Source organism: Elephas maximus, chromosome 13 (genome assembly GCF_024166365.1).
Source record: "Elephas maximus indicus isolate mEleMax1 chromosome 13, mEleMax1 primary haplotype, whole genome shotgun sequence".
Lineage (NCBI taxonomy): Eukaryota > Metazoa > Chordata > Mammalia > Proboscidea > Elephantidae > Elephas > Elephas maximus.
In genome coordinates, this window is record NC_064831.1 from 71,851,827 (window position 1) to 71,874,180 (window position 22,354).

The window sequence follows — 22,354 nt, forward strand, 5'->3', positions numbered from 1 at the left end:
GTGTGGCACTCCTAAACCCAAGCAGCTCTCAACCAACGGCTTTCAGGAATTGGTGAATAAATACTTCAGCTCCCTCATCTTTAGGTGGGATCATTCTAAAGCATGTGTTTTTTACCATTTTCCATTTTTTTTTTCTGTGTAAATAAACTCTAATTCCCCACTATACCAGTTATCTCTTCCTGCATAGGAAATCACCCCAAACTTAGAGTGACATAAAATAATAATAATTTTATTTGATAATGATTCTGTGGGTCAGCAAGTTTGACTGAGCTTAGCTTCTACTGATTTCATCTGGGATCCCTGGCTATAGTCACCTGGAGAATCAAGTAGAGGCAGCTTGCTCTGGGGCACCTCAGCTAAAATGACTTGTTGCTGCTCTACATGGCCTCATCCTCCAAGAGGCTAGCTTGGGCTTCTTTATATGGTGGTCTCAGACCATTCTCAAGAGGCCAAAAGATGAAATTGCAAGATCTCTTGGTCTAGTCCCAACATCACTTCCACTGTGTTCTGTTGGTCAAAGCAAGACACAAGGCCAGCCCAGATTAAAGGGGTGGGAAAATAGACTCCACCTCTTGATCAGTGTAGCTCCTAAGAATTTGTGGCCATATTCGATCTACTATACCCACTAGGGAAGCTGCCTTCTCTTCCCTGCATCACTCCCCCATTTTCCTCCTAGTGTCTTCTTCACCGTCCAAATTAATAGTCGCACTAAAATTCATTTCTCAAAGTCTGCTTCCAGGAAAGCCAAAACTAAGACAAAATCTTCCTAAAATTATCTTAATTTGAGTATGTCATTTGTGTATTGCTCATATAGAATGGTATTAGATATCATTTTGTAATTTGGTTCAAGGCTAAAATAGAAACAGAGCCTTGAGATGACTAGCTCATTGGTTTTTTTTTTTTTTTTTAGGCCCAACAGTTATAAACCACAGGACTTGAAAAGGCACAGGATTTTGTGAATCCCCGTATAGTGTTTCCCCTAAGAGGTGAGGGCATCCCACTATGGTAAATATTCCCAGTGCTCACCAATATTTCTGGTTATTCTTTCCTTTTATTCACACAAGAGGATTATACTTTCCAACCCCCTCAAAGTTGAACATGGCCATATGACTCTTTGTCTAATAAAATGTGAATGGAAGTGAGACAAAATATGTATGCTTGCCTAGAGAAAGTGGTCATAAAAGGACTTATAACCCACTACTCTAGAGGATCTTATTATTTTCCTGGAAACCTGGAATAGTAAGTAGTTTGACTGAAACTCAAAGGGAAGGCCCAAGAAATACTACTCTACTTGTAGAAGCCTGGGTGATTTAAGTGTGGTGAATGTATTCCTATTGAAGCAGCTGTTGGGGAATTTTGTTGGTACCATGATTTAAAAGTGAATCAATAGCCAGGACTCAAACATTCCTGAAAGCCTTTCTAAGAGCCAAAGCTGAACCACAAGAACTATTGTTAGTTGCCCTCGAATCAATTCTGACTCCCCCATGTGTTTCCAAGTAGAACTGCACTCCATAGGGTTTTCAAGGCTGTGGCCTTTTGGAAGAAGATCACCAGGTCTTAATTCCAAGGCACCTCTGAGTAGGTTTGAACCGACAACCTTTTGGTTAGCAGTCCAACACTTAACCATTTGTGCCACCCAGGAACACAAAGAACTATACATTTAAGAATATATGTGGTGGTCTCTCAAAACAATCAAAAATCGAAATTCGGGCCATCCAAGAAACTTCTAGATGAAAGCCATTAAGATTAAATGATGTTTTCTAGTCCAAACTTCTATCAGAGCTTAGATTTACTCCTCAATATCCCTGTGACAGGAAGTTTATTATATCCCACAAGTAGCCCATCCTATCTTTAGACAGTTCTGAGAGATTTTTTTTTTTTTGCCATCCTCCTGCTCTCTAGGGGCATACAAAATAAATGTAAGACTTTTTCACCTTCCGAGACACCTCAATATTTGATGACAATGATCATGGACATTCTCCTCACTCCCCATTCTTTCATTCTTGGTTCAGGCTTCTTACTGCCTTTACATGCTCAGCCTACCCTTTGGTTACAAACCACAGTACTTACCCAGTGAATCAATTTGCATAAGTATTACTACAATCTTTTTCATAGATGTTTAAACAATAGAACCATATGTAGAGTAAAATGTTAAAGCCCTCTTTCATCACTGTTTACCCCGTAATTTACATGTTTCTCTTCGGAGGTAAACTTTTTTTTTTTTAATAGTTTGGTGTATATCCTTTCAGATTCTGTTCCATACATTTATATTCTATATGTACATATACAAACACAGCATTACAGTTTGTTCTTTTGTGTACATAAATGGAATTATGGTACAGGTTTTATATATTTCTCTTCATTTATGTATTTCCATTGAACACTGCATTTCAGGAAGGCCACCGTAGCAGAACATGTAGCTGTATCTCCTTCTATTTAAGGGCTACAAGAGTATTCCATAGTAAGACTTTATCATAATGTATTTAAAATTCCTCTCTTGATAGCAGTTAAAGTGGTTTTCCATTTTTCACCATTGCAAATGATGCTATATTAAACACCTTTGTGTATACGTCTTTGCGCATATGTTCAAGCAGTCCTCATAGGATAGATTCCAGAAGTAGACTTGCTGAACAGAATGATGTAGGCATTACCTTTCTGATAGAGTCTCTCATAGTGTCCTCCGGTCATTTTTACAGTGTTCAGGCTGTGCTAATTTGCAAACCTATGAATAACACATCCAATTGCCCATTTTCACATGACGGCATATCTTATAAGGCCTAAGGTGAAGGATACAGACAACGGCATTAAGAGTGGTGTGCTACCATTGCAACAGAACCTGAGATATATGGCATTGGCTTCAGAGCTAGCCAGGAGTGGGTGATATGTTGAGGCTGAAAAGATGGTGACCCACATTAGGCAGTGGTAAACCATCGGGTCAGATTTTTTCCCTGATAACTTAGAAGGCAGATCATTTTCCAAATGAGCTGGTGACTTTGGGCAAAGAGATTGGGAAGCAGACTGCTGGTAACAAGTCTTGGTTTTTACTGGCTACATTTGAAAAAATGCTGGACGTAAGAGATGAGCTCATAAAAGAATTGCTAACCTTGCAGAGACACAGCTCTGTGTAGTAGCAATGAGCACACTTAGGATCCGTAGGTGATGCCCTAAGAAGGACATAATATCATTTATCTGGAGTTCTTGCAAGAACACACACAACTAAATGTAACCATGACAAAACAATCAGGCAAACCAAAATTGAGAAATACTAAAAAAAAAAAACAAAAAAACTGACCCATTCTCTTCAAAATTATCAATGCCACAAAAGACAAAGAAAGGCTGAGATTAAAGGAGACTAAAAAACTAGGACAATAAAATGTCATTTGTTATTGTAAGTAAGAAAAATAAATGGCCTAAAGACCATTATTGAGATAATTGGATACATCTGAATATGGATTGGGTAAGAGGAAACCCTGGTGGCGTAGTGGTTAAGTGCTATGGCTGCTAACCAAACGACGGGCAGTTCGTAATCCACCAGGCGCTCCTTGGAAACCCTATGGGGCAGTTCTATTCTGTCCTGTAGGGTCGCTATGAGTCGGAATCAACTCGATGGCACTGGTTTTTTTTTTTTTTTTCTTTTCTTTTTTTAGATAAGAAGGTTATATCAATGTTCAATAATCTGAATTTGATTAGTATATGACAGTTATATAAGAGTGTCCTCATTCTTAGGGGGTTACTTGCTGAAGTAGTTAGGAATAAAAGATCATGATTGCAACTTACGTGTGTGGGTAAAACAAGCATGAGAGAGAAAAAGAGTGTGTGCAAATGTTGCAAAAAATTAATAATTGATGAATCTAGGAAAAAGATACGTGGAAATTCCTTGTACTGTTCTCACTACTTCTGCATAAATTTGCAATTTTTCAAAAGAAAAGTTAGAAAAATTGTAGGCCTTATGACAAGGTCACACTATCTTACACATGATACCTTTTTTTAAAACTTCTGAATGAGTTAAAAAAAAAAAAACCCCGCTGCTGCCCAGTCCATTTTGACTCATAGCGACCCTATAGGACAGAGTTGAACTGCCCCAAAGGGTTTCCAAGGAGCACCTGGTGGATTCCAACTGCCAACCTTTTGGTTAGCAGCCATAGCTCTTTAACCACTATGCCACCAGGGTTTCCCAGAATAAGCAAAAAAAAAAAAAAAAAAAGTTAGCAGCCAATAAATCATTTAGGTTGGACATATGGCTCAATGAAAAGATAGTAAGTTTATGGTTCTTACCCACGAGTCTGATGGGCTTAAGATAGTCATGTTTCAGGAACAATTTGGAGTGTGGCGTTGGAATACGTAGCTCTCAGTGAGTCAGAATCCACTTAAAGGCAACTTTTTTTTTTTTTTTTGCATCAAATAGATAAAAACCACCAAGGGGGACTTATTCTCCAATGTACTCTTCAGATGTGGTCAAGGAAAATAACAGAAAAGTAAGGACCTCATAGAAGACAGAGCTCATAGAGGGCAATGGACTTACAGCAGAACCTGGGTCCAAACAAGGAATTGTGAGTCCTTACAACTTCTCCCCTTTATGATTTCAGAATTGCTGTGGAAGGCAAACTGCTGTGAGTCTCATTTTTCTTGTTTCTGCATGGGTGCTCTTCTCCAACTTTATAAAAATTAAAAAAACTTTATATACTGTCCCAATTTCAACTCTATCCATGTATCTCCATGACCATATACACCTCATCATACCCATAATCTAATCATATGTATTATTGTTGTTAGTTAGCCTGGAGTCAGCTCCAAATCATGGCAACCCTGTGTATAACAGAACTTCGCCTGGTCCTGCACCATCTTCATGATCATTTGTAATAGGACAGTGTTCTGTTGTGATCTTCAGGGTTTTTATTAGCTAATCTTTAGAAGTAGATCACCAGGCCTTTCTTCCCAGTTTGTCTTAGTCTGGAAGTACCACTAAAACCTGCCCAGCATGAGTGACCTCACTGATATTTGAAATACTGGTAGCATAGCTTCCAGAATCACAGCAACGTGCAAGCCACCACAGTACCACAAACTGATAGATGTGTAGTATATGTCATCACTCCTGTATAAACCTACATCTTCCTCCTCCTGTATGGATAGACATACATAATACCTAATCTTCTCTCTCTATAAACATATATGCAAATTTAATCCTGTATATGTATCTACTTTCACTTAATCTCACACACATGTGCTGGAGCACACACATGAATGGACCCCCATTTGCCTTATTCTGGGTACAGCCCCATGTATATAGTTAATCCTATATACACTTAATTTACTGTAACTATAATAAAAATTTATTTTTTTATTTATACTTAACCCTATGTGTTTGCTGATTCCTAATGATTCTATACATACACATAATTCTATTCACAAACACACATAGTGTTTTTTGTTTGGGAAACTTATCATTTGCTTTCCAATAATTTGATCATATTATAATTTTCACTCTTCATTCTGTTGCTCAAAAATATCTTGTGACTAGCTTTCCAAATTAACTGGTATGCATTCTTTCGATTCATTCTTTTGATGGGCATTACATTTCTTCTTGTTTTTGCTAGTACCAACACTACTACAATAAACATCTAATTGTGTATCTTCTGGAAGAGCCCTGGTGGTACAGTAGTTAAGCACTCTACTGCTAACTGAAAGGTCAGCGGTTCAAACCTACCAGCCCACTCCACAGAAGAGAAGTGTGGCAGTCTTCTTCCGTAAAGATTTATAGCCTTGGGAACCCTATGGGGCAGTTCTACTCTGTCCTATAGGGTCGTTATGAGTCAGAATGGACTCAATGGCAATGGATGCGATGTAGCTTCTTATGTACTGAGCCTTCTGTTTCTACAGAAAATTTTCCCAGAAGTGAAATTTCTGGGTTGAAAGCTATATATGATTTTAATAAATGGTATCAGATTTCTTTCCAAAAAAGATCAATAGTTTACCTTGCCACCAGCAATGTATAAGGGTACTTCCTCCAAGGTTTCTGTGAGCAAGCGATAGATCTTTTTATTGATGTTTACTGGTCTGAATATGTAGTGGTATTCATTGTCATTAATTTAATTTTCATTTCCCTGACTACTAGTGAATTTGAGCAACTTTTCTTATTTTCTAAGCCATTTGGAGTTGTTATACTGTGAGTTATCAATGCATATATACCCTTTGCTAACTTTTCTTTTGGATTATTCCATCTTTTCTTCTCAATTTATAAGAACATCTTGTATATTCTAAATAATAACTTTACATTTATCACATGGATTTTGAATACTTCACCCTCATTTATTTATTGGCTGCTATATCTTTTGCCTCACAAAAGCATTTAATTTTTACACATCCATCTTCATTTTTAATTTTTTGGGTGCCCGATCTCAGTTCGGGCCTCTCCCACTCCTAGTTTGCATATACAGTCTCCTAGGTTTTCTTGGAATATTTTTATTGCTTCAGTTGTTAACTCTTTCATCTGCCTGGAATTTACTTTTGAATATGGTATAAGATGCATGACATTTTCATTTTCTTCCAGATATTTAGCCAATTGCTTGCACTATCCTTTGGACTTGTAACTGAAAGAGATTTGTCATATATTAAATATTTATGCATATTGTAATCTATTTCTACATGCATTTTCACTGATCTGTTACTTATTTCCAATACCATAATGGCTTTGAAGTGTATTCTGAGATCAAGTAAGGCAAATTTCCCCTCATTGTTCATTTTCCTATTATTTTTAGCTGTCTTTACATGTTATTCTTCCATATAGACTTGCAAATCCTTTATTCAATTTAACAAAAATTCTGGTTATGATTCTAATTGTAATTGCATTTAATTGTATATTAAATTTTAGAAGAACTGGAATTTTATTACTAAATCTTCCTACCCACAAACATTTATTTAGCTGTCTTTTTAAATGTTTAACAATAAGATTTTTAATTTCTTTTGTAAGGATCCTCTGCCTTTCCTGTTAAATTTATGACCAAGAACTTTGTACTTTATTACTATTTTAAATGGAGTCATTTTCTTATTTCCATTTCTAGTTGCTTTTTACAAAACAAGAAAAATGCCACTTATTATTTATCTTACATTCATCCAATTTATACTATTCTATTGTTAATTCTATAAGTTTTTATTTGTCTTTTGTATTTTCTAGATGGGTAATTATATCTTCATCAAGAAATAGATTTAAATCTTATTTTCCTATATTACTGCCAGTTATTTCACTTTCTGTTATTATTTCATTTACTAAAACTTTGTATGATAATTTTAAATAATAATGGTGACTTTGGGTTGTTATTGTTAGGTACAGATGAGTCGGTTACATCTCATAGCGACCTTATGTACAAGTAGAACAAAACACTGTCAGGTCCTGAGACATCCTCACAATCATTGTTATAACTGATCCCATTGTTGCAACCACTGTGTCAATCTGTCTCATTGAGTGTCTTCCTGTTTTTCATCTTTCCTCTACTTTACCAAGCTTGATGTCTTTCTCCATCCAGAGACTGGTCCTTCCTGATACCATGTCCAAAGTATGTGAGAGGAAGTCTTCCTGGCTCACTTCTAAGGAGCATTCTGGCTGTACTTCTTCCGAGGCAGATTTATTCGTTCTTCTGGAAGTCCATGCTATGTTTAATATTCTTCACCAACGCCATAACTCAAATGAATCAATTCTTCTGTAGTCTTCCTTTTATTCATTGTCCAGCTTTTGCATGCACATGAGGTGACTGAAAACACCATGGCTTGGGTCAGGCACACCTTAGTCCCTGAAATGACATCTTTCCTTTTTAACATTTGAAAGAGGTCTTTTGCAGCAGATTTGCCCAATGCAACATGTTGTTTGATTTCTCGACTGCTGACTCCATGGGCATTGACTGTGGATCCAAGTAATATGAAATCCTTGACAATTTCAATCTTTTTTCTGTTTATCATGATGTTGCTTATTGGTCCAGTTGTGAGAATTTTTGTTTCCTTTATGTTGAGGTATAATCCATACTGAAGGCTGTGGTCTTTGATCTTCATCAGTAAGAGCTTCAAGTCCTCTTTGCTTTCAGCAAGCAAGGTTGTGTCATCTGTATATTGCAGGTTGTTAATTAGTCTGCCTCCAATCCTGATGCTGCATTCTTCTTCACATAGTCCAGCTTCTCAGATTATTTACTCAACATACAGATTGAATAGGTATGGTTAGAGGATACAACCCCGACACATACTTTTCTTAATTTTAAACTATGCAGTATCCTCTTGTTCTGTTCAAATGACTGCCTCTATGCACAGGTTTCTGATAAGTACAATTAAATGTTCTGGAATTCTCATTCTTTGCAATATTATCCATAATTTGTGATGATCCACACAGCTGAATGCCTTTGCATAGTCAGTAAAACACAGGTAAACATTTTTCTGGTACTCTGTTTTACCTGTAAGTATTAAAAATCTCTAGGCCAACAGACTTAGACATTAATGAAGAAGTCCTGAGGGAAAGTATCTCCAGGGACAGTTAATTAAATAGATCAGAATCATTAAGGATACAGTTTCTTTCCATATTTCCACTCTGATATCTTCAGGGTATTGGTGTTATTCTTGCAAGCTCATCTCGCATCTGTAACATTACTCTGCCGAAATAACAATGCGCTGTGGAAGGGGTATTTTCTCCTGCCGTCTCTTGTTAGAACAGGGCATCTTTCAAGAAGTCTCCAGAAGACTTTTATCTTATTAGCCAGAAATAATCCAAGAAGCTGGACTACATGGAGAAGAATGTGGCATCAGGATTGGAAGAAGACTCATTAACAGCCTGCGATATGGAGATGACACAACCTTTCTTATTGAAAGTGAAGAGGACTTGAAGCACTTACTGATGAAGATCAAAGACTACAGCCTTCAGTGTGGATTACACTTCAACGTAGAGAAAACAAAAATCCTCACAACTGGACCAAAAAGTAACATCATGATAACCAGAGAAAAGATTGAAGTTGTCAAGAATTTCATTTTACTTGGATCCACAATCAGTGCCCATGGAAGTAGCAGTCAAGAAATCAAACAATGCATTGCATTGGGCAAATTTGCTGCAAAAGACCTCTTTAAAGTGTTTAAAAGCAAAGATGTCACTTTGAGGACTAAGGTGTGCCTGACCCAAGCCATGGTATTTTCAATCACCTCATATGCATGTGAAAGCTGGACAATGAATAAGAAAGACTGGAGAAGAATTGATGCCTTTGAATTATGGTGTTGGTGAAGAATATTCATACTATGGACTTTCAGAAGAACGAATAAATCTGTCTTGGAAGAAGTACATCCAGAATGTTCCTTAGAAGCAAGGATGGTGAGACTTCCCACATATTTGGACATGTTATCAGGAGGGACCAGTCCCTGGAGAAAGACATCATGCTTGGTAAATTAGAGGATCAGAGAAAAAGAGGAAGATCCTCAATGAGATGGATTGACACAGTGGCTTCAACAATGAGCTAAAGCATAACAATGATTTTGAGGATGGTGCCAAACCTAGCAGTGCTTTTTCTGTTGTACCTAGGGTCACTGTGAGTTGAAACCGACTTGTTGGCACCTAACAAAAACAGCCAGAATTTTATCACAAACTTATTCTTAGTCCAATCACTGGTAATGAGAGTAAGATTACCATCATTCACTGAGAGAACATATGGCCATATGGATATGTGTGGGTTACGTAGGTAGGTAGTTGCCATTCAGTTGACTCTGACTCATGATGGCCTTACATATGACAGAACGAAGCATTGCCTAGTTTCTAGGTCATCCTCACAATTGCCTTCACGTTCAAGTCCATCACTGCAGAGAGTATGCCAATCCATTTCACCAAGTCTGAGTCAACTAGATTGGCAACTGTCTCTATCTATCTATCTAGCGGAAGATCATAAATGACCTATATGTCTCATTGGAGTTTGGATTCTAAGTGTATTGGGCAGCCATTGAAAGATTAGAGGAGTGATAAGATACAATTACCAATTTTAGAAAATCATTACTACTACTTCTTGGAAGAGTAGTCTGAGGGGATCAGAGTAGACATGAGAATACCACTTTAGAAGCAGATGCAAGTCATTCAGATGAGTGATGATGGTAGCCTAGGCTAACGGAAGGGCAGTACAGATGTGGAAAAGAGGGCAGATCCACAGACCTTTTGGAAACAGAAGCATGGATGTACGGATGCACTATCCGATTCAATAATAGAATAAAAGAAGAGGTGTAAATACTGGAAAGAAAGAGACAAGCTGCCACTACTTGCTGCTGACACAATTTTTGCTCAGGAACTGTACAGTGGCTGGATGTAAGACCACGCTTACTGTGATTACTGATGTATTTGGGCTGTCATTAGTCATTTTATTTAATGTTTTCTATTTACCAATTAGAAGACCCAGGAGCAACATTAAGGCTGCTTTTAGAGATCAAAGGGACCATGATGGGGATTAGAAATTAGACTTGCTTTGTGAGTCTTCAGAAGGCAGAAAAAAGAAAATTGTAGAAATTACTGAGACTCAAAAACATAAACTTTGTAACAACGAGACCTATCTAACCGAAGAGCTTCTCAAAAAGTAATGAGCTGCCTGCCCATGAAAGTACTTAATCCAATGCGGACAGACAGAGTAATGCTACAATTTAGAGGGAGAGGAACCCTTCCCTTGAAGAGGATTGAGACAAGATGGCCACTAAGGTCTCTTGAAGTTCTAACGCAGTGATTCCAGAAAATGCAGTTATTTGTTATTGTAACTTGGTAGCTTAGGTAATACCTCGTGGATTTAAACGGTGATATAGGAAAACCTCTCCTGGGCCTGGCTATCTGCTTCATATTAGTGAATGCAGGGCAAATACAACTTACTTAAGACCTTCCCTAATTACTGAATCTACCAAAACCCAGTTTCTTGCTATGGTCATTCCCCTGTACTTGGTTTTGAGCCAAGCTCATGGGTCATTTCACCTTATTCTAGGTCAACCAATGGACATACTGAATATGCTTTGAATCATTATTAACACTTATCAAATGTCCAGCTTCTTTCCAGCCACATTTCCCACACATGTTTCCATTTTCTGTTTAGACTCAAATTACCCCATGGCCATTTGGTTCCCAGATTTCAATGCAGAACAAAGCAGTCCCAAAGAGTATGTGAAATTGCTCTACACCTACTATACTGGAAAGGCTTGGTATGGGCTGTGGTTCATGAGCTAGTCAGCGTCTGTAAAACCCTTCCAGGCCTGTCTTGCAGTACAGCTTGTCAGGAAGTTGCTTGATCACTACATACGTGATGTTTATGATTAGCAAGAATAAGCTTTCTTAGAGCTGACTTTTTTTTTGGGCGGGGGAGGGGTGTATGCTTTCAGTTTTTTTTTTTTTTTTTAAGTTTTAAGATACTTACAAAGCATTTTTTTTTTGCTTATAAAAATGCAAAATAAACTTTTCCTTCCGACATTCTGTACAAGCTTATAAAAGAAATGTTGCAGCCACATGAACAGCCTGCAACCCCATTCTGCAATTACAGCTTGCAATAACTCTGGGAGCCATGGGCCAAGAAAAGATTAGGAGCTGATCTTCAATGCTCTGACACTTCGCCAGTGGAAAAGCAGTGGCCCAGATGCCAATGTGCATAATCCCAACCCAGCTCAAGCCAGGCAGTGAGCACTTGGAAGGAGAAACAGATCTCGATGACCATGTGTGCAATTATTATTCATCCCTATGATGGCTGAATAAAGAAGTGCGTGTGGACCCCAAGGTGCTGAAGTCAGGGCAGGCCGATTCCACTTAACCCCCGCACAGATGCTTGTCCCACCTGCCCCAGAACCCGGGTCCAGAGCTACCTGAAGAAGGGGGGCAGATTAGGAAGCCTAAGCTACAGAACAAGAAGCCCTGGTGGCACAACGGTTAAAGTGCTCAGCTACTAACCAAAAGGTCAGCAGTTCAAACCCACCAGCTGCTCCATAGGAGAAAGATGTGGCAGTCTTCTTCCGTACAGATTCCAGGCCCAGAAGTCCTATGGGGCGGTTCTATTCTATCCTATAAGTTTACTATGAATCAGAATTGACTCGACAGCAATGGGGTGAGGAAGGGATCACAAGATAAACACAGAGTCTGTTTTATCTGACGATGGCTCTACCTCTCTCCCTAAACTTGTACCCCAATTCCTTTTTGGGAGAAGTACATACCACCTTTGTCTCCTAGTTATTTTGTTAATACAAGACGAAATGGAAGAGTCTCATTTGTTTCACATGAGGTGTTTACAATAACAGTACTATTATAGATCAAATTGGTCTGCCTCCAAATATGCTGAAGTCCTAATCTCTGTACCTGTGGATGTGGCCTTGTTTGGGGAAGCATGGCTTTTCCTTGCAGATGTGTCAGTTAAGTTAAACGAAGTCATATTGGAGTAGTGTCCTAATTCTAGTCCCTTCTGAGTGATATTTTATGAAAAGGAACAAAGCACACATACAAAGTACACCAAAACAGGGAGAGGGCAGAGACAATGTGACAATGGACACAGATGCATCTGTAAGCAGCAAAAGGAACTCCAAGGATTGCTGGTAGCCACCAGAAACCAGGAAAGAACCACGGAACAGTTCCTCTCTCAAAACCCCCAGAAGAAATTGACATAGCCAATACCCTGATTTGAACTTGTGGTGCCCAAAATTGTAAGAAAATACACTTCTGCTCTTTCAAGTCACCCACATTGTGGTGTTTTGTCACAGCAGCCCTAGAAAACAAAGACAAATACAAACCAATGAACCAAATTAAAGGACCAAATTATGGTTGCTCCCGATTACCAAATCTGGCTGAAAGTCAGGTCTTCCCTGCTTTTGTTTTTGTCTAATCTTGGATGAAAACGTTAATCCCCAAACCAGTTGCCGTCAAGCCCATTCTGACCCATGGAGACCTCAGATGTATCAGAGTAAAACTGTGCTCCATACAGTTTTCAGCAGCTAGTTTTTCGGAACTAGACTACCAGGCCTTTCTTCTGAGGTGCCTCTGGGTTGACACGAACGCCTAACCTTTCAGTTAGCAGCTGAGTATGTTAACCATCTGCACCACCCAGGGACTTCAAAGAGGTGGGTAAGTCATCATAATTCCTCAGTTTTGGTTAGAGCTATAGCTCTTCATTCATTGACCTTAATGTTTCCCAAATTGCCCCCCATCTCCAAAAGCATCTCCAAGCATGTCATATAACCACTAAGATGTCCTCAGATGTGGTCCTGTCCACCCAAATTTCAGAGTGGACACTTAGCAAAACAAATCATGGGCAAAACTGGTTCTGATAATAACCACAGCTGGGCAGTCCTATGCAAACAATACGCTCTCCAATTTTACAAAATCCATGATCCCTGATTTGAAGGATGAAATCAAGGCACACTAACCATGAAACTCACACTCCGGCTACTTCCTACAGCACGTGGGCTACTGTAATTCTAGAAGCATAGATTTGTGCAGCAGTTTCTGTGAATAACTTCTGCCCCAAAACATCTATGTATTTGCCACTGACTGACACAACTCAACCATTTATTCATTCATTCATTTACTCGATTAGCAAACATCCCCTGAGCCTGTACTATATCCCAAACATTGGCCTAAGGAGATGGAGGTACTTAGAGGAAAAGGCGCAGAGGCTGCCTTGTGAAGCTCAGTCTGGCTTCAAGGAAGCTCCTAAATTACCTAATCAAAATAGGAATAGTTTTCAATCAAATTCTATTATCTCAGTGCCTCGTCTTAATAAGAAGTATGAATTCCCACAGATGAAAGCTGTGTAAGATGCTCCTTGAGAAAAGACGGTGGCAGATTGCTGCAATTTAACATGCGCTGACTCTGAAGAAAACAACAAGGATTCCGAACAAAGTCATTCTCCCTTGACTAGTAGATCTAATGTCACTTAATGAAGGTGTGGATTTCACAGGAAATATGCTAACACTTTAAAAAATTTCTCTAAGGCACTATAGCACTAGCTAGTGGCCCTGGTGAATGGAGGTGAATACAGGGATGGCACAACCTGATAATTTAGTCCTATCCCAGGTATCAAAAAGAAGAAAGTAAAAGGCAATAATAATAACAATTAAATACATTTATTTTTATTTAATACAATTTCTTCTTTTAAAATAAAAATAAAATATTTGCATTCTATTTTATGTTTGGAGTCCCTGAGTGGCACAAATGGTTAAGTGCAGGGCTACTAACTGAAAGGTTAGTGGTTCTAGCTCACCCAGAGGCACCTTGGAAGAAAGACCTGGTGATGTGCTTCCAAAAGGCCACAACCATGAAAACCCTGTGGAGAAGCTCTACTCTGCACACGTGGAGTCGCTATGAGTCAGAATCGGCTTGACAACAATTGGTTTGATTTTTGGTAGATTTTATGCTTATAAAAATGAGAGAAATACTTATGTTAAAGGACCAACATGCTATGAATATTCCAACCACTAAGATTAATTGTTATCTAAATCTGATGTATCAAACGCATTTATTTCTGCCTGGATTTGGAAGATGACTGTTCCAAGTGGAAAGGTTCCTAGAATTTTATCAGACCTCTAAGACTTGCCCCTCACACTTCCCTCACCACTGTGTCTTCATTCGTTTAACACTGGGGTCAGCAAATGAAGGCCCGTGGACTCCAAATACGGCCTACTGCCTAGTTTCCTACAGCACATGAGCTAAGAATGATCTTTACGTTTTTAAAGGGTTGAAAAAACAAATAAAACCCAAAGCAAAATAATATTTTTGACACATGGAAATGATATGAAATTCAAATTTCAGTGTCTTAAATAAAGTTTTATTAAACACAGCCATGTTCATTTGTTTACTATTATCTGTGGCCACTAGAACATAGCCACATTTCTTTGTTTACTATTATCTATGACCTCTTCTGTCCCACAATGCTGACTTGAGTAGCTGTAACAGAGACCATATGGCTCAGAAAGCCTAAAATGTCTACTATCTAGCCCTTTAGAGAAAAAGTTTGCTGACCCCTGGCTTAATTGAACCTTGTCCTCTTTTTTGTATTTGGTCTCACATGTTGGTCTGTCTGTACCTTGTCATGTCTGTTTCACTTACTGGGCCACAACATGCATTCATTCAGCACTTTGTCTCCCTGAGCTTTGGTCTTGAGCACTCAGCTACACTCTTCTCGAAGGCTGAGCAGCCAGTTGGCCGGTGGGCCAAACCAGTTGGCCCAGTCCCTCCCCAGCCTACCCCTCCTCCTTAGCTGGTATGCTTTTCCTTGTCTTGGTGGCTCTTGCTGAGGCTAGTCTCGATCATATTATCTCTGGCACAATCCTCCCCTCTACAACCTTCCTTTATATTCTTTCCATGGTTCTCTCTTCTAAAGACTTAGTTCCTTTGGTCCTAGGGTCCTTGGCTCCTGTGCCCTCTGCTCTTAACCTCCAAAAAGCTCCTCCAAATGGAGACACGTGGCCATTTCTTTTAACAACATAACCTTAGTTCACTCCTTCATTGCCTCTTCTACCTGACACTCTTGGCTTCAGCCAGAAAGTCTATGGGCTCCAAACATCTTTTCTCTTCTCTAAATATTTTAACACAAGTAATCAAAACAAAACTGTTTTTAGTTGGTGGAGGTTTTATCCTATGGTAAACTATTTGGAGGTTTTTGTCACAGTAGTTCTATTAAAGCCACATGGTTAAGACAAATCAGTGAGTAATATTGTCAACATTCCTCCCATCCTTCAAATTTGTTTTTGTAAACAACTTTTAGTTTTCTAAGGAAGCAGGTGAGATGGGAGGGTGGGATGGACCATGAATCGGAGATGTCCACTGATGAGGCTTCCTGCCATTCCTCACCCAACTCCTGGATGGAGCATCGGGTTTGCCTCTTCGGATCACTGACTCTTCCCCTTGTCCCTACACACCCTGCACAGATCGAAGTATTACAAACCACGGGGGACTCCGGTGCAATTGCAGAAATAGGAAGGAAAAGAGTGAGAGCCCCTGAGAATCCTCCAGGAAATAAACTGAGTTTCTGGTATTTGAGGTGGTGGGATTAGGTGTGTTAAGCTCTCAAGAAGGTATGCTGACTTGCCATACTCTTTATTATTTTTGCAATTTAGAAAATTTTAAAAAGCATGTAAACAATTCATTAAAAAAAGACCCAGTTTATTTTGCTTTGAGTTTTGTTTATTTTTTCAACCCTTTAAAAATGTAAATTTAAACTAAAGCAAGTAAAACAAACAATTCGTTATTTTTTTTTTCAAATCTAGATTTTTTTTTTTATTAACTTTTATTGAGCTTCAAGTGAACGTTTACAAATCAAGTCAGTCTGTCACATATAAGTTAATATACATCTTACTCCTTACTCCCACTTGCTCTCCCCCTAATGAGTCAGCCCTTCCAGTCTCTCCTTTCGTGAAAACTATGGCAGCCTCCAACTCTCTCTATCCTCCCATCCCCCCTCCAGACAGGAGATGCCAACACAGTCTCAAGTGTCCACCTGATATAATTAGCTCACTCTTCATCAGCATCTCTCTCCCACCCTCTGTCCAGTCCCTTTCATGTCTGATGAATTGTCTTCGGGGATGGTTCCCGTCCTGTGCCAACAGAAGGTTTGGGGACCATGACCGCCGGGATTCCTCTAGTCACATCCAGACCATTAAGTATGGTCTTTTTATGAGAATTTGGGGTCTGCATCCCACTGATCTCCTGCTCCCTCAGGGGTTCTCTGTTGTGCTCCCTGTCAGGGCAGTCATCGATTGTGGCCGGGCACCAACTAGTTCTTCTGTTCTCAGGATAATGTACGTCTCTGGTTCATGTGGCCCTCTCTGTCTCTTGGGGTCTTAGTTGTCGTGTGACCTTGGTGTTCTTCATTCTCCTTTGCTCCAGGTGGATTGAGATCAGTTGATGCATCTTAGATGGCCGCTTGTTAGCTTTTAAGACCCCAGACACCACATTTCAAAGTGGGATGCAGAATGTTTTCATAATAGAATTATTTTGCCAGTTGACTTAGAAGTCCCCTTAAACCATGGTTCCCGAACCCCCGCCCTTGCTCTGCTGAACTTTGAAGTATTCAGTTTATCCCGGAAGCTTCTTTGCTTTTGGTCCAGTCCAGTCCAGTTGAGCTGACCTTCCATGTATTGAGTGTTGTCCTTCCCTTCACCTAAAGCAGTTCTTTTCAGGTAATTAATCAGTAAAAAACCCTCTCCCTCCCTCCCTTCCTCCCTCCCCGCCTCGTAACCACAGAAGTATGTGTTCTTCTCAGTTTATACTATTTCTCAAGATCTTATAATAGTGGTCTTATACAATATTTGTCCTTTTGCCTCTGACTAATTTCGCTCAGCATAATGCCTTCCAGGTTCCTCCATGTTATGAAATGTTTCACAGATTCGTCACTGTTCTTTATCGATGGGTAGTATTCCATTGTGTGAATATACCACAATTTATTTACCCATTCATCCGTTGACGGACACCTTGGTTGCCTCCAGCTTTTTGCTATTGTAAACAGAGCTGCAATAAACATGGGTGTGCATATATCTGTTTGTGTGAAGGGTCTTGTTTCTCTAGGGTATATTCCGAGGAGTGGGATTTCTGGGTTGTATGGTAGTTCTATTTCTAACTGTTTAAGATAACGCCAGATAGATTTCCAAAGTGGTTGTACCATTTTACATTCCCACCAGCAGTGTATAAGAGTTCCAATCTCTCTGCAGCCTCTCCAACATTTATTATTTTGTGTTTTTTGGATTAATGCCAGCCTTGTTGGAGTGAGATGGAATCTCATCGTAGTTTTAATCTGCATTTCTCTAATGGCTAATGATCGAGAGCACTTTCTCATGTATCTGTTAGCTGCCTGAATATCTTCTTTAGTGAAGTGTGTGTTCATATCCTTTGCCCACTACTTGATTGGGTTGTTTGTCTTTTTGTGGTTGAGTTTTAACAGAATCATGTAGATTTTAGAGATCAGGCGCTGGTCAGAGATGTCATAGCTGAAAATTCTTTCCCAGTCTGTAGGTGGTCTTTTTACTCTTTTGGTGAAATCTTTAGATGAGCATAGGTGTTTGATTTTTAGGAGCTCCCAGTTATCGGGTTTCTCTTCGTCATTTTTGGTAATGTTTTGTATTCTGTTTATGCCTTGTATTAGGGCTCCTAGGGTTGTCCCTATTTTTTCTTCCATGATCTTTATCGTTTTAGTCTTTATGTTTAGGTCTTTGATCCACTTGGAGTTAGTTTTTGTGCATGGTGTGAGGTATGGGTCCTGTTTCATTTTTTTGCAAATGGATATCCAGTTATGCCAGCACCATTTGTTAAAAAGACTATCTTTTCCCCAATTAACTGACACTGGGCCTTTGTCAAATATCGGCTGCTCATACGGGGATGGATTTATATCTGGGTTCTCAATTCTGTTCCATTGGTCTATGTGCCTGTTGTTGTACCAGTACCAGGCTGTTTTGACTACTGTGGCTGTATAATAGGTTCTGAAATCAGGTAGAGTGAGGCCTCCCACTTTCTTCTTCTTTTTCAGTAATGCTTTGCTTATTCTAGGCTTCTTTCCCTTCCATATGAAATTGGTGATTTGTTTCTCTATCACCTTAAAAAATGACATTGGAATTTGGATTGGAAGTGCATTGTATGTGTAGATGGCTTTTGGTAGAATAGACATTTTTACTATGTTAAGTCTTCCTATCCATGAGCAAGGTATGTTTTTCCACTTAAGTAAGTCCTTTTGAATTTCTTGTAGTAGAGCTTTGTAGTTTTCTTTGTATAGGTCTTTTACATCCTTCATAAGATTTATTCCTAAGTATTTTATCTTCTTGGGGGCTACTGTGAATGGTATTGATTTGGTTATTTCCTCTTCGATGTTCTTTTTGTTGATGTAGAGGAATCCAAGTGATTTTTGTATGTTTATCTTATAACCTGAGACTCTGCCAAACTCTTCTATTAGTTTCAGTAGTTTTCTGGAGGATTCCTTAGGGTTTTCTGCGTACAAGATCATGTCATCTGCAAATAGAGATAATTTTACTTCCTCCTTGCCAATCCGGATGCCTTTTATTTCTTTGTCTAGCCTAATTGCCCTGGCTAGGACTTCTAGCACGATGTTGAATAAGAGTGGTGGTAAAGGGCATCCTTGTCTGGTTCCCGTTATCAAGGGAAATGCTTTCGGGTTCTCTCCATTTAGAGTGATGTTGGCTGTTGGCTTTGCATAAAGAAAAAAAAACTGCATAGATGCCCTTTATTATGTTGAGGAATTTTCCTTCAATTCCTATTTTGGTGAGAGTTTTTATCATAAATGGGTTTTGGACTTTGTCAAATGCCTTTTCTGCATCAATTGATAAGATCATGTGGTTTTTGTCTTTTGTTTTACTTATGTGATGGATTACATTAATGGTTTTTCTGATATTAAACCAGCCTTGCATACCTGGTGTAAATCCCACTTGATCGTGGTGAATTATTTTTTTGATATGTTGTTGAATTCTATTGGCCAGAATTTTTTTGAGGATTTTTGCATCTATGTTCATGAGGGATATAGGTCTATAATTTTCTTTTTTTGTAATGTCTTTACCTGGTTTTGGTATCGGGGAGATGGTAGCTTCATAGAATGAGTTGGGTAGTATTCCCTCATTTTCTATGCTTTGAAATACCTTTAGTAGTAGTGGTGTTAACTCTTCTCTGAAAGTTCCGTAGAACTCTGCAGTGAAGCCGTCTAGGCCAGGGCTTTTTTTTTGTTGGGAGTTTTTTGATTACCGTTTCAATCTCTTTTTTTGTTATGCGTCTATTTAGTTGTTCTACTTCTGAATGTGTTAGTTTAGGTAGGTAGTGTTTTTCCAGGAATTCATCCATTTCTTCTAGGTTTGCAAATTTGTTAGAGTACAATTTTTTGTAATAATCTGATATGATTCTTTTAATTTCAGTTGGGTCTGTTGTGATGTGGTCCTTCTCGTTTCTTATTCGGGTTATTTGTTTCCTTTCCTGTATTTCTTTAGTCAATCTGGCCAATGGTTTATCAATTTTGGTAATTTTTTCAAAGAACCAGCTTTTGGCTTTGTTAATTCTTTCAATTGTTTTTCTGTTCTCTAATTCATTTAGTTCAGCTCTAATTTTTATTATTTGTTTTCTTCTGGCGCCTGATGGATTCTTTTGTTGCTCACTTTCTATTTGTTCAAGTTGTAGGGACAGTTCTCTGATTTTGGCTCTTTCTTCTTTTTGTATGTGTGCATTTAGCGATATAAATTGGCCTCTGAGCACTGCTTTTGCTGTGTCCCAGATGTTTTGATAGGAAGTATTTTCATTCTCATTGCATTCTATGAATTTCCTTATTCCCTCCTTGATGTCTTCTATAACCCAGTCTTTTTTCAGGAGGGTATTGTTCAGTTTCCAAGTATTTGATTTCTTTTCCCTAGTTTTTCTGTTATTGATTTCTAGTTTTATTGCCTTGTGGTCTGAGAAGATGCTTTGTAATATTTCAATGTTTTGGATTCTGCAAAGGTTTGTTTTATGACCTAATATGTGGTCTATTCTAGAGAATGTTTCATGTGCGCTAGAAAAAAAAGTATACTTTGCAGCAGTTGGGTGGAGAGTTCTGTATAAGTCAATGAGGTCAAGTTGGTTGATTGTTGTAATTAGGTCTTCCCTGTCTCTATTGAGCTTCTTACTGGATGTCTTGTCCTTCTCTGAAAGTGGTGTGTTGAAGCCTCCTACTATAATTGTGGAGGTGTCTATCTTGCTTTTCAGTTCTGTTAAAATTTGATTTATGTATCTTGCAGCCCTGTCATTGGGTGCATAAATATTTAATATGGTTATGTCTTCCTGATCAATTGTCCCTTTTATCATTATGTAGTGTCCTTCTTTATCCTTTGTGGTGGATTTAAGTCTGAAGTCTATTTTGTCAGAAATTAATATTGCTACTCCTCTTCTTTTTTGCTTATTGTTTGCTTGATATATTTTTTTCCATCCTTTGAGTTTTCGTTTGTTTGTGTCTCTAAGTCTAAGGTGTGTCTCTTGTAGGCAGCATATAGACGTATCATGTTTCTTTATCCAGTCCGAGACTCTCTGTCTCTTTATTGGTGCATTTAGTCCATTTACATTCAGCGTAATTATAGATAAATAAGTGTTTAGTGTTGTCATTTTGATGCCTTTTTATGTGTGTTGTTGACAATTTCATTTTTCGACTTACTTTTTTGTGCTGAGACGTTTTTCTTAGTAAATTGTGAGATCCGCATTTTCGTAGTGTTTGACTTTATGTTTGTTGAGTCGTTACGTTTTTCTTGGCTTTTATCTTGAGTTATGGAGTTGTTATACCTCTTTGTGGTTACCTTATTATTTACCCCTATTTTTCTAAGTAAAAACCTAACTTGTATTGTTCTATGTCGCCTTGTATGACAGTTCTATGCCTCCCGTATTTAGTCCCTCTTTTTGATTATTGTGAGCTTTTACATATTGACTTCCGTGATTCCCTGTTTTGAGCATTTTTTTTTTAATTAATCTTAATTTGTTTTTGTGATTTCCCTATTTGAGTTGATATCAGGATGTTCTGTTTTGTGACCTTGTGTTGTGCTGATATCTGATGTTATTGGTTTTCTGACCAAACAATATCCTTTAGTGTTTCTTGTAGCTTTGGTTTGGTTTTTGCAAATTCTCTAAACTTGTGTTTATCTGTAAATATCTTAATTTCGCCTTCATATTTCAGAGAGAGTTTTGCTGGATATATGATCCTTGGCTGGCAGTTTTTCTCCTTCAGTGCTCTGTATATGTCGTCCCATTCCCGTCTTGCCTGCATGGTTTCTGCTGAGTAGTCTGAACTTATTCTTATTGATTCTCCCTTGAAGGAAACCTTTCTTTTCTCCCTGGCCGCTTTTAAAATTTTCTCTTTATCTTTGGTTTTGGTGAGTTTGATGATAATATGTCTTGGTGTTTTTCTTTTTGGATCAATCTTAAATGGGGTTCGATGAGCATCTTGGATAGATATTCTTTCGTCTTTCATGATGTCAGGGAAGTTTTCTGTCAGGAGATCTTCAACTATTTTCTCTATGTTTTCTGTCCTCCCTCCCTGTTCTGGGACTCCAATCACACGCAAGTTATCCTTCTTGATAGAGTCCCACATGATTCTTAGGGTTTCTTCATTTTTTTTAATTCTTTTATCTGATTTTTTTTTCAGCTATGTTGGTGTTAATTCCCTGGTCCTCCAGATGTCCCAGTCTGCATTCTAATTGCTCGAGTCTGCTCCTCTGACTTCCTATTGCGTTGTCTAATTCTGTAATTTTATTGTTAATCTTTTGGATTTCTACATGCTGTCTCTCTATGGATTCTTGCAACTTATTAATTTTTCCACTATGTTCTTGAATAATCTTTTTGAGTTCTTCAACTGTTTTATCAGTGTGTTCCTTGGCTTTTTGTGCAGTTTGCCTT